The sequence below is a fragment of the Palaemon carinicauda genome, chromosome 1 (genome assembly GCF_036898095.1).
Source record: "Palaemon carinicauda isolate YSFRI2023 chromosome 1, ASM3689809v2, whole genome shotgun sequence".
NCBI lineage: Eukaryota > Metazoa > Arthropoda > Malacostraca > Decapoda > Palaemonidae > Palaemon > Palaemon carinicauda.
Window position 1 is genome coordinate 119636963 of NC_090725.1, and position 13029 is coordinate 119649991.

Consider the following 13029-nt stretch of genomic DNA (forward strand, 5'->3'; position numbering starts at 1 on the left):
AAGTGTATATTCTGTATTTTCATTTTCCCTGTGGTTCTTCTGCATCTGAGCATCACGTTTTCCTGTGATTTTTACGCATATATATATATATATATATATATATATATATATATATATATATATATATATATATATATATATATATATATATATATTACTGCATAAGAGGAATATTCACCGCCCTTACCAAGTCACTGCCTTGTTTGCAAGGCCGACATCAAAACAGGTAAATTGAAAAGGGAAAGTTTGCCAAAGTATTCTATGTTACTTTATATGACTTTATAACCAAAAACTCATCGTCCTTAGAAAATTAAAACCTTGTGAATGTTCTACTCACTGCCACATAACAGACTTCTTAAGAGCTGTGAGAATGAGTTCAACCCCAGTCATCGTCCAGAAGTGCACCTGCGTGTAAATGGGTAATAGCCTTTGCGGAGGTCAAGAAGAGGACTTCCAGGGATACCAGGCGGGTAATCTTTTCAGGCAACCCTTGTTCAAGGAGAAAATTGTGGTGGGGAGGAGTGGATGGTGGAAAGGGAATTATATGCAATAATTCTTAAGTCAAATTGAAATGAATGAATAAGACTTATTGAGAGGACAGGCATATTATTATAGATTTTTACAATATTTATGGTACAGTAGGACTACGAGCATACATGAAAAACATTTGTAGAACAAAGCATCCGGAAAATATTCCACCTGTATTGTCAGCAAAAGGTCGGGGCGCCTTCGTCGGCAGCGCTCACATAGCATTAACTCAGCTGGGAGCAGTTATAAGGGACAAGTCAAATGTCCAGGTCTTTCTAGACCTTCAAATTACCTAGAATTTCTTTGTTAATAAGAATTTATCTTGATTGTACAGTACACATAAAAACTGATACATAAATACGTACATACATACCTGCATTTACATATATAGATGCATTCATACCCATATATACACTATACGTGTGCATACACGCTCACACACACACACACACACACACACATATATATATATATATATATATATATATATATATATATATATATATATATATATATATATATATATGCAAACAAACATGCACATATTTTACGTACCATTCCATATACAAAGATACCCACATATAAATAATAAATAACTGTAAAAACAAATGCAATTACAGAAATACATACAATGAAGTAAATACCGATGTCTTAACTTTATTGCTTTGATTTGAATAGAAATGCACGCACTCAGAGATATAGGTTGTTTTGTATTGTTTACACTAAGCTTAAAACTAACATTGAATCTTTTTTTTATACTCCATTGGATATGTTTGCTTTTAGCTCTATCCCTGTCTATTACCGCCCAATTTATATAACGTTCATATTATTTAAAGTTTTTTAATGTCTTTTAGCAAAATGTCTAAATTGGTATGCTTAAGGTAATCATCTGTTCCGTAATTTTAGTTTGGATTTTTTCAAAGGCCTTGGAGCATATGATGCCCCTCTTATAATTTCCAATGCTGTACAAAAATCCCTTGATTGTGCTCAGGAGGTTCGAATAGTTGATTTTGATTTTAAAGCTGCCTTTGACCTTGTTCATCATGAGGCCCTTGTTTTTAAACTTGAACAGATGGGAGCTGGTGGGTCTCATTTAAACATCATTGTTGAATTTTTAAGTAAGGAATTGCAACGAGTAGTTCATTGGAAGTATAGAGACCATAGGAATGTAATATCTGGTGTTCCTCAGGGTAGTGTTCTAGGCCCATTACTTTTCATACTATACACGCATGACATGATGTTTGACCTAGAAAATAAGCTTGTTTCATAATGCAGATGATGCTACTCTCTTTGCATCAATTCCATCTCCTGAATGTAGACCTATGATTGCTGAACCCCTTGATAGAGATCTAACTAAAATTAGACCAAGGTGCAAACTATGAGGCATGAAGTTGAACCCCAACAAAACTCAGATTGTAAGTAGGTCGAGGACAGTAGCTCCTCATCATCCAGAACTTTGCATTGATAATGTCACTGTAACTACCGTGTATACTCATTTAAAAATTTAGGTGTGATTCTTGATTGCAAATTTACTTTTGAAACACACTCGGTCTGTTTCTTCTATTGCAAAAAAATGACATTGATAAAGTTTTAATATTTTTGGTGTTCAGTCTGTCCTTAGGAAATGTGTCAATTCTTTCATTATAATTTGTTTTAGGTATTGTTTTCCTGTCTGATCTTCAGCCGCTGACTCTCATCTTAATCAGCTGGATAAAAAAACTTGCTGTCTCTTAAATTCTTGATTTGTTTATTGATCTCTGGCACGTCGTTCAGTTAGTTCTTTATGCATGTTGCATAAGATTTTTTCATAATTCAGATCATCCATTGCATTCAAATCTGACAGACTCTACCGTCCTTTACGTAGTACATAGTATACATTTAATTCTTACAGTCATGTCTTCGCCTTCATAAGGTACAATACTACACAGTATGCTAGACGTCTTGTTCCATCTGTGACGAGATTGTGGAACGATCTTCCTAATTTGGTGGTTGAATCTATGGCAATTAAAATATTATTTTTTTTTAAAATTCTTTTCTGTGTTATGAGTTGACACAAATCTCGCTTTACAGTTTATACATGATTAATAAACTGTAACGTTGTTACTGATATTGGAATATTTTATATTGTATTCATGGTTTTTAAATAGTTTATTTACTATTCCTTTATTTTCTCTCCTCAAGCCGCTGCTTTTGGATCCCATGGGGTTGCAGCATTCTGCTTTTCCAACCAGGGTTATAGCTTAGTTGTTGTTGTTGTTGTTGTTGTTGTTACTACTACTACTACTACTACTACTACTACTACTACTACTACTACTACTACTACTACTAATAATAATAATAATAATAATAATTAAAATGATAATAGTAATAATATTAATAATAATTATAATTTATTATTATTACTATTATTATTATTATTATTATTTATTTATTTATTTATTTGTTTATTATTTATTATTGTTATTATTATTATTATTATTATTATTATTATTATTATTGTTATAATTATAATCATAATAAGGATGATGATGATGATGCAAAAGGGGTAAACTACAATGATTATTCTCCAATTCTATAATAATATCTATTCACAAAACGAAGTCATTCAATCTATCAAAAAAAAAAAAAAAAAATGTCGAAATTTTATTTTTCTGGTCACGCATTTTATGTCATCAGTATAGCGAAACTATTTAGATTATCATGTATGTTATTGAATAATCTGCTAGGAAAATTCTTTATATAGGTTTCTTAATACTGGAGATTAGCTTTTCCCCATAGCCGTACCATTCGTCTATGTATAAAATGTCCAATTACATTACCGTAGTTTAATTTATTCAACTATAGTGTTATTAGAAAATGTTACATATAATTGTCTACTCTCCCAAGTCATTAGATAGAAATTCTAAGACCTCATCAGTAGGCATTTTAGTAAATAATGATACGACGTCAACGCGGAGAAGTCTAGAATCACTGTTAATCTGTAAATTGTTTAATGTGTCGATTACGTCTGCGTTGTTTCTTACGTTTGACTGAGATGTTGCCTTTCAAAGGATGAAGGACATCGAATAAGTATTTAGATAAATTATACAATGTTGAACTCACATAACTAATGGTTGGCTTAGTGTGATAGTGTGGCTTATGAGTTTTACTGGCCCCATGCATGCATTATATGTAGCGTTGGGGAAATTACACAAAACTTTTTTAATCAAATTTTCATTCCCTTTCAATGATTCTTATTTTTGTTGTTGTTGTGATTACCTTATACAGTATTATCCAGAATTTTTCTTGAATCTGTGTTTTCATCGCTTGAGATTTTCCCCTTTCATAATAATTTTTATGTAGGGTTACCTCTTTAAAGAAATCATAGGTAAGTGTCTGTAGGTCTAGAAACACTTGAACATTTGACCTGTCCCTTAAACCTTAAAGCCTCTCTCTCCTCAACTTATTGGACTCGAGCTCTGTCCGCGAAGCCGCCATAATGTTTTCCCAAATATATGTAGCATATTTTTCTGGTGTTTTGTTCTAACAAGGTTTTTATGTATGTCCGTGCTCTCACTATACCATGTTTATTGTTAACATCACTATCAATATATCTCTCCTCAAGATGAAGTAGTGATGAAACCGGTCAGGATTCATTCGATATTTTAATTTTGGTCAATATGTGATACTTCAGTATCTAGCAAAACTGGAATTTGCTAAAAGAAGTACATGGGTGCTGGCTGTTTTGGGAATTTTTCTCCAAGTCCATTATTTACTTTTGGGAGACTGATGATGTGTTACTGACATAATTGTTTGCAATCACTGAAGACAGTTGTTCTGGTTTTATTGTAGGACGTAACAATTAGTAGCGTGTTTTAACCAGTCAAGGGCTTCCAAGCATTTATACATACAGCAAGTACCCGGGTATTTGACAATGCCCATTGTTCTCCTCTCCTCTTCAGTTCCAGCATGACTGCTGTCACAAGATGATGTCAACAAGAAGGTAGTGTATTCTGTTTCGAAATTTAGTATAATTTCATCTATTTCGATAATTAGATATATTTAAAACATTCGACGTTCACTATTTAGTTGTTATTCAACTAAAATTAAAGAAAATAAAAAATCACTAAATTGACGACCCACATGGTTGGTGTACACAGCCTGCTAGAACTAAACATCGAAGAGATAATGTTTATTTGCTAGCGAAGCCAGTTACTGCAGAGCAAAGAGCATTGAAGCGACATGATATAAACCACGGAATTATGAAAATTAATTTGTTCCAACACGAATACTTACCTCGAACTACTTTCTTAGGAGTTACCTGTAACCTCTCTACCGACCAGAGTTTTGTGTAGGGTACCCTCTATCCCGTTTTCTATGGAGGCCTACCCCCGGCATTAAAGAATGTGCCCCGAGGGTAGGCTTATCGCTAGGTCGATGTCCGCCCGGGTCAACATCTCCAGTAAGTTCTCTGGTCGCGACGTGTCAACACGTCGCCCTCGTTCTCTATCGATCCTTTGTGTGCGTTCTGTGTGTCCCACGTGTTCCCCGCGTGGTAACTTGTATTTCCTGTGTACTGTTCCCGGGTGTTCCTGTGTGTTCACCTTCCACCCTTGTGCTTACCCAGTGTATTCCTTAATTCCTTTCGTTCTTGTGTCTTGCATTTGTACATTATGGAGCAAATCCGCCGTTGTCCTGGGCCTAGAGCCGGTAAATCGTGTGGAGCGTTCCTCTCCAAGCCTGAAGTGGACCCTCACTCCCTTTGCTCCTCCTGTAGGGGAAGGGTTTGTTCGTCATCAGATACGTGCCCCGAGTGTGTAGGTTGGAGTGATATCCAGTGGGTACGTTACGGAACTAAAAAGAGGAAATCGTCGAAACGTTCCCCCAGGAAAGCTAGCGTTACTTCGCCGCTACCATCACCCAGTGAGCGGTCCGACGGGGCCTCTGTTTCGCCGTCCCCTACACAGAGTAGGGGCCAAGGTAAGTCTGTCGTGGAGAAAGAACAAAGCGATCTTCCCCAAGAGTCTAGTGAAGGTGCAGTGGCAGTTGCGGGCCCTTCTAGGGCTAGTGAAGAGCCCAGTAGTGCGTCCGGAGAGTCGGCCCTTGTGCTCGGGGGGCACGTGTCCTCCGATGACCCCTTGTGGGGTAGTAACGTTGTGTCTGTGTCTTCGCCCCCTTCATGGGCCTGTGCGTCAGGCTCTTCGGTAGGCGGCGACAACCAAAGTAAGTTACGTTCTACGGGTAATGATGCCTTCGGTTGGAAGCTTCCGAAGACACCAGGTAGGTCCCCGTTACGAATGGAAGAGGGCCTGGATCCCTGGTTTCCTAGCGTGGGGCGTCATTCATCGTTCCCGACCCCTTTCACGGAAGTCCCCGAAGATTTCCTTCAACCGTCTACCTCGGGCACGCAACGAATTACGAAGTCCCCCGCGGTCCCCGCTACTGCCCGCCATACGGTAAGTGCAGTGTCGTCGGGCTCTTCAGAAGATTATTACTCGTCGGGGGAAGAAGCCAGGAGAAAACATCGCCGTCGGAGAGAGCGGTCCAGGAGCAGGCGTTCCCGTTCTAGGTCGCGCTCCAGATACAGCAGGAAGCGCTCCCGCTCTCCAGGGCGTAAGTACAGAAGGAGTAGGTCTCCGGGTGGCGATTGGGTCTTCGTACCCCGTGAGACAAGGGTACGTTATTCCCCGGACCGCCGGTCCAGAGAGTTCTCGCCAAGGATACCTTCCTCCAAACACGGCTTTGACCCTCGCAAGCAAGTTCGCGAGAAGGACTCCACAGGTAGGCGTAAGTCCTCGAAGCCTCCGGTTCACCCCGCCCAGCGGGGCGAAACGCGCTTCTTTTCGGGCAGCCGGGCCGAACCAGCCTAGCTGGTGCGGCCTTCGGGTCGGAAGGAACGGTTCCCGCTGTCGGGTCAGCCCACGGGAACTGCGTCCTCGTCACCCAGAGACCTTGAGCGGACGAGAGTCCTCGCTGAGTCGATGATGCCTGCATTAACCCCTGCCCCTGGTGCGGGCGCCCCCGCCGATGAAGTCCAGTACCTCGGTAGGACGGCGCCCCTGGCTCCAAGAACTAGACGTCCGGTCGGTGTGCCCGGCTTCCCAGCTCCCCGGTCTCAAGCCGAGACCTCGGCTGACGGGAGGGAGGGTTCCCCAACGGAGGACTCGGCCTATAGAAGGGTGATTGGCCTCATCAGGAGGCACCATAAGATTGAGGAACCTGCAGCTACTGACGAAGACTACTGGAGGTCCAGCCTTTTACGGATAATGCAGACCCCTACCCAACCTAAGACCTCTCTAGCGCTTCCTCTAGCCCGAGATCTGGTCCTAGGGCAAGAATATGTGGACAAAGTGGTGGCTAGTAATGCCGAGGCCCCCAAAACCCAGAGTTCCTCAAAATTGCTCCAGGGCCTCAAGACTCAGGGCAAGGTATATGTGCCAGAGGGGCGTCATCCAGGCCCCTGTAAAGTGGAACCTTCCCTTGACATCCTGAGTCAGGGCGTCTCAGAGGATAGAGCCTCTTCGACCCCAGTTTGTTTTTCTCCATCGGAGGCCTCCATGATGGAAGAAATGTCGAGGGATCTGGTGAACGTCTCCTCTTGGCTGGATTGGTGGGCTTCCACCTTAGTAGGAGTGCAAGCCTCGTTCGACCCCGCGGACCCTGACCAACAGAACCTCCTGAGGGAACTTATTACCTCCGGGGGTAAAACCTTAAAGTTCTTAACGTACCAGTCGCTCGCCTTGACAGCGAATTGGGTACTCCGCAAAAGAGACACCATCCTGGCTAAGGTGTCCCGGAAGGTCCCAGACAGGGAAGCGCGGGCCATGAGGAGCCTGCCCTTGTGGGGTGACTCCTTGTTTCCCTCAAAAGAATTAGAGACCATTATGGAGAAGGTCTTGAAGCGGAAGGATTCGAACACCCCCAGGCCTACGCCTTCTAGGAGACCGCCCTACAAGAGGTCCGTCTCAGACAGTGCCGCGACGGCCCAGGCCTCTCCCAGCACGACGAGGAGAGAGGCTCCCTCTTCCTCCTGGTCCTCAGCGCCTCAGCCCCCCCGTAGGGGGGCTCCAGCATCCTCAAACTCCTTCAGAACAGGTTATTCTGCCTCTAGGAGAGGCCGTTCAGGCTGCCCCTCTGCTTACCGGGTCTGTAGGTCAGAATAGCACTCCCGCCTCCTAAAGTGTAAGTCTCCTAAGAAAGTAGTTCGAGGTAAGTATTCGTGTTGGAACAAATCAAAAATTTTAAGTAATTTTTATTTTTCCTAACATACTTACCGAGAACTACTTTCGGGTAATGGCCCTCCCTTCCTTCCCCGAGTGCTTCTCTTCCCTTGCAAGTATTGTGCTACTTCAATAGAACTTACTGGAGATGTTGACCTGGGCGGACATCGACCTAGCGATAAGCCTACCCTCGGGGCACATTCTTTAATGCCGGGGGTAGGCCTTTATAGAAAACGGGATAGAGGGTACCCTACACAAAACTCTGGTCGGTAGAGAGGAGGTTACAGGTAACTCCTAAGAAAGTAGTTCTCGGTAAGTATGTTAGGAAAAATAAAAATTACTTAAAATTTTTTATTTTACTCCAATTACATGAACCATACATTTTTCAACTGGTTCGTTATTTTTTCCCCCATTACTCTTGCTGCAAATGCCATTTTTGGGTGGTCTTTCAAAAACATCGGTTTCCGATAGGATCCCCATAATTGTCTTATAAGGGGGAAAAAAGAAAACTCTCCAACGGGGGATTTGACCCCAATATTCATGGTCAGAAATTGATAAAACACAAGTCAATCAAAATCACATGACTCATGCATTTGGCTAGATAATTAAGTATATATTTGCCTTAATTTGTTCTTGTGGTTTATATATATTGTGTGTGTTCTCTTCTCATAAGGTACCTGTATTAGCCTTCCCTTTTCTCAGCCATATTTGGCTATGACGTTGCCTTTCGACTTAATTGTAATCTACCACGGGCAGCTATAATGGTTTGATGACAAACTCGTTGTCCATATCACGAGAAGAAATAGGGTTTTAAAGTATTCTTACTCTTAAGAAGTTGAAAACGGGCTTTGTCATGGCAATGAATATGTATTATTTCGTACGTTTCAGACGTTGCTTTTTTCCCAGATTTCCTTCATGAAATCTTAACTTCAGTTGGAACATCATGTAGATATGGTAGAACCGTTGACGCATCTAATCTATCACAGGTCAGAAAAGGTAAGCAGCTTACCACAATAATTTGTCTTGCCTTATACCATGAAGACATGAAAATGGAAAGTTCCTTACCACAGAAGAAATATTAATATACACTAGCATTTTAAGTGAGAAAAATAAGCACTATCTGAGAGAGAGAGAGAGAGAGAGAGAGAGAGAGAGAGAGAGAGAGAGAGAGAGAGAGAGAGAGAGAGAGAGAGAATAGTATTGCCTGTAAACATGGTAGACAGGATTTTTTATCATATTTTGATATAAACTTAATTATACAGATTTTAAATCTACACCAGCCTCATTAATGATGATAAATGACACAATGAGGTAAAAAAAAAAAGTAGAGTTATCGGCTCCTCGAGTTATTGCAGATTATAGATCAATTTGGACCTTCCCTGGAACAAGGGGGATCAATTATTTTTAAACCTTGGCCATAGACGGTCTCTCTCCTCTGGACAGCTCGTGTGTGGGATAAGTAGGATATAATCACAAGAATATGGATCCTTAAATTAGGGGAGGCAGATTAACATGAGGTGGGTTGTAAGTCAGTCATGAAGAGGTTTGGCAACGCAGCTAATGACATTTGGGTTTTACAAATATATTATTTACCCTGAGACGTCATATTTGGCACTGACAATCATATGATTACTTTATGCCTATTGGGTTCATTGAATATTATATCGCAATGGCTACATAAAATACAAAAATATTGAATTAATCAATTTTTGGCCTAGTTTAATTTGCCATATTATTATACGTATTAAGTTGAACACACCCAGGAACCCACTGTAGCATGCTTGTGGAAACGATTCTACCTTGGCCCTTTTCTAAGCCTCAATGTACAGGTCTGTTTGTATGCCCCTCTCCTTGCTCTCCTGTTTTTGTTTGTATGTCTCAGATTACCGAAGTATTTTAGCGTGTGGGTTTTCTTGACATGAGTGCCCACTGCCCTCTGATCTCAGATACCATCTCCTGCCGAGAAATTCCGTAGCCAATCGAAAATCTTCGTGAAAATAATATTTTTGAGTACGATTTATTTCTCGTTATTACTATTCTACAAATTCCTCCCTCTTCTCACTCCAAGACTGTCGGCTCCCCCTGTTTAATAATCTTAGTAATGAAATGCAGCATGAAGACTTTGACAAAGCCAACCTGCCATGAGAGGCGTTATCAAGTAGAACTGCATGATACAATTCTTCGATCCTCTCTCATTTTAGTTCTATCACAACCTTGTCACGGAAGCGTTATACAGGTATTGAAATCTAACATAAGAAAGGGAAATGCCTTGCTGTGAATCACATTGAGGTCTCTTCCTTTAGAAAGAATATCCTATTGATTTTATGTAACGTTGATTTCAATAAAGTTAGGTTTGTTCTAGCATGGAAATAAATCGTGATTATGCACCATAATCATGTCCTTTATTGTTTTATTCAATGCAAATGCAGACGCCCTTTTTAGGCTTATGATCCTGCTGTTATTTTTTTTTTTCCACAACATTGCCTGGTGAGTAGATGAAATCTTTTTAATTAGATTGTACCAGTGTAGGATTTATGAATTATTAAACAAGTCTATTTTTTCTTTGCATCATATACCAGTTTACCATTGGTCTGGTCTTTTGGAAGTCGGTCTGTCAACTGCGTAATAAAATTTTAGGATTTTGTCATTAGTATTAGCGTACGCGACTCGTCAAAATGGCTGCTAAGTATTAAGATAGATATGCACACACACATTTGCATGCATCCCCCTCTCACCATGGCATGACTACTCCCTCTCCCCCTACTCGAGCATATATATAAATATATAAATATATATATATATATATATATATATATATATATATATATATATATATATATTCAAATAAGCCAAATATTTTAATGCATTAATATATAAAATGTGAGTGAGTGTGTGTGTATGCGTGTGTAGAGCCAGACACGTGCTCTTTATTATATAGGGTAGATTATTTTGGTCTTTGAAAAGACTGCATGTCTCATATAGTAAGTAGGCTTGAGAATGCTATTTTTTTTCTTTTTTAAGGGCTTTACTTATCAGAATAGGACGCATTAGTTTCTTTGGCACTAGAACCTTTTGACTAATTCACAATAGTAAGTGTACCTTTCGATTCCCAGAAAACTAGGCATTTTTATATCTACAGAAAAGATGTTATTAATAAATTACTGTCATGAGTTTGCCCCTTCTTAAAACCCTTTTTACTCTTGGTAATATTACTCAATGAGGGCTTACGTTTTCTCATGAAAGATAATTGAAAAATCCTGTTATACAGTACCATAAAAGGTGATCTCAGAATCCTGTTAGACCATAAAAGGTAATCTCAGAGTCCTGTTAGACCATAAAAGGTAATTTCAAAATCCGGTTAGACCATAAATGTTAATTGCAAAATTCTATTAACCATAAAAAAGTAATTGCAAAATACTGTTATACAGTACCATAAAAGGTAATTTCAAAATCCGGTTAGACCTTAAAAGTTAATTTCAAAATCCTGTTAGACCATAAGAGTTAATTTCAAAATCCTGTTAGACGTTAAAAGGTAATTTCAAAATCCTTTTAGACCATAAAAGGTAATTTCAAAATCCGGTTAGACCATAAATTTTAATTGCAAAATTCGGTTAACCATTAAAGTAATTGCAAAATCCTGTTATACAGTACCATAAAAGGTAATTTCAAAATCCGGTTAGACCTTAAAAGTTAATTTCAAAATCCTGTTAGACCATAAGAGGTAATTTAAAAATCCTGTTAGACGGTAAAAGGTAATTTCAAAATCCTTTTAGACCATAAAAGGTAATTTCAAAATCTGGTTAGACCATAAATGTTAATTGCAAAATTCTGTTAACCATTAAAAGTAATTGCAAAATCTTGTCATACAGTACCATAAAAGGTAATTTCAAAATCCGGTTAGACCATAAAAGTTAATTTCAAAATCCTGTTAGACCATAAGAGGTAATTTAAAAATCCTGTTAGACGATAAAAGGTAATTTCAAAATCCTTTTAGACCATAAAAGGTAATTTCAAGTAATTGCAAAATCTTGTTATACAGTATCATAAAAGGTAATTTCAAAATCCGGTTAGACCATGAAAGTTGATTTTAAAATCCTGTTAGACCATAAGGGGTAATTTAAAAATCCTGTTTGACGATTAAAGGTAATTTTAAAATCCTGTTAGACCATAAGGGGTAATTCAAAAATCCTGTTAGACGATTAAAGGTAATTTCAAAATCCTGTTAGACCATGAAAGGTAATTTCAAAATCCTATTAGACCATAAAATGTAAAATCCCTTAGACCATAAAAAATAATCGCAAAATCCTTTTACACCACCATCTGCCAACTCTATTTCCAAATCCCTTATAATGTCAGCTCTCCAAGAGCTAGTGCCTGCTACTCATTTTACAAAGATTTACACAACGCTGAGGCGCCTTTCACTACTTCCATAATTTCTTTTCCTACGGTTGGATGTAATTATATGGTTTTGTTTTCTATTTTATTTTCTACAGATGGAAATTTTTAAAAGTTACACAGCAATTCAATGGTTTTATGGTCTTGTCCCATGTTTAGTGTTTGTTCGTTTCAAATAAAAAAAAAGTAATAGTAATCCATCGTATTATTACCTAAGTCGTTGAACAGATGCAAGTAGTTTGGTCTTTTATAAGCATCATTATTGAAATTTTGAGAAATAATTGGATTAGTTCTTGAAGGGTACCTTAGTGACTATGATTGTAAGTAGGCCAAAGACAAGGGATCTTCAACCTCCAGATCTTTGTATTGACAATGTCTGTCTATATACAACTCATTTAAAATTCTGCGCAACTCGTCATTAGAAATCTACTTTTGAGGAACACGTTTGGTGTGTTTCTTCAAATGCACAAAAAAAAAAAAAAAAAAAAAAAGAATTGTCATTTTGAGAAAATCTTACAAGGTTTTCTATGATCAATCAATCCTGAAGAAATATTTTCATTCATTCGTTCCTGTCTGATCTTCAGCTGGCGACTCTCATCTTAATTTGTTGGATAAAGACCCTGTTTATTGAAATCATTATTCCTGCTCAGGCTATTAATCTCTGGCAGCGTCTTTCATTCCGGTTTTTATGAATATTGTCTAGGATGTTTCATAATTCCTTTGCATTCAGATCTTCCCGAGTGTACCGTCTTGTACGGCGTACAAAATTGTTAAGTCTAACATTGCGTTTGAATAGGTGGAACTTTAGTTCAAACGTGCTGCAAATGTTTTTTTGTCTCTTTCCTGAAATTAAATATGACTGATCGATTTTAACATTGTTACTGATCTGAAAATATTTTGTCTTTTT

The 13029-nt window shown here is 38.7% G+C and overlaps 1 protein-coding gene across 15 annotated transcripts in view; it reads left to right on the forward strand.

The window, feature by feature from the left end:
• Positions 1-13029, forward strand: part of Stim (stromal interaction molecule) — a 376699-nt gene that overhangs the window by 132479 nt on the left and 231191 nt on the right. The window lies entirely within an intron of this gene.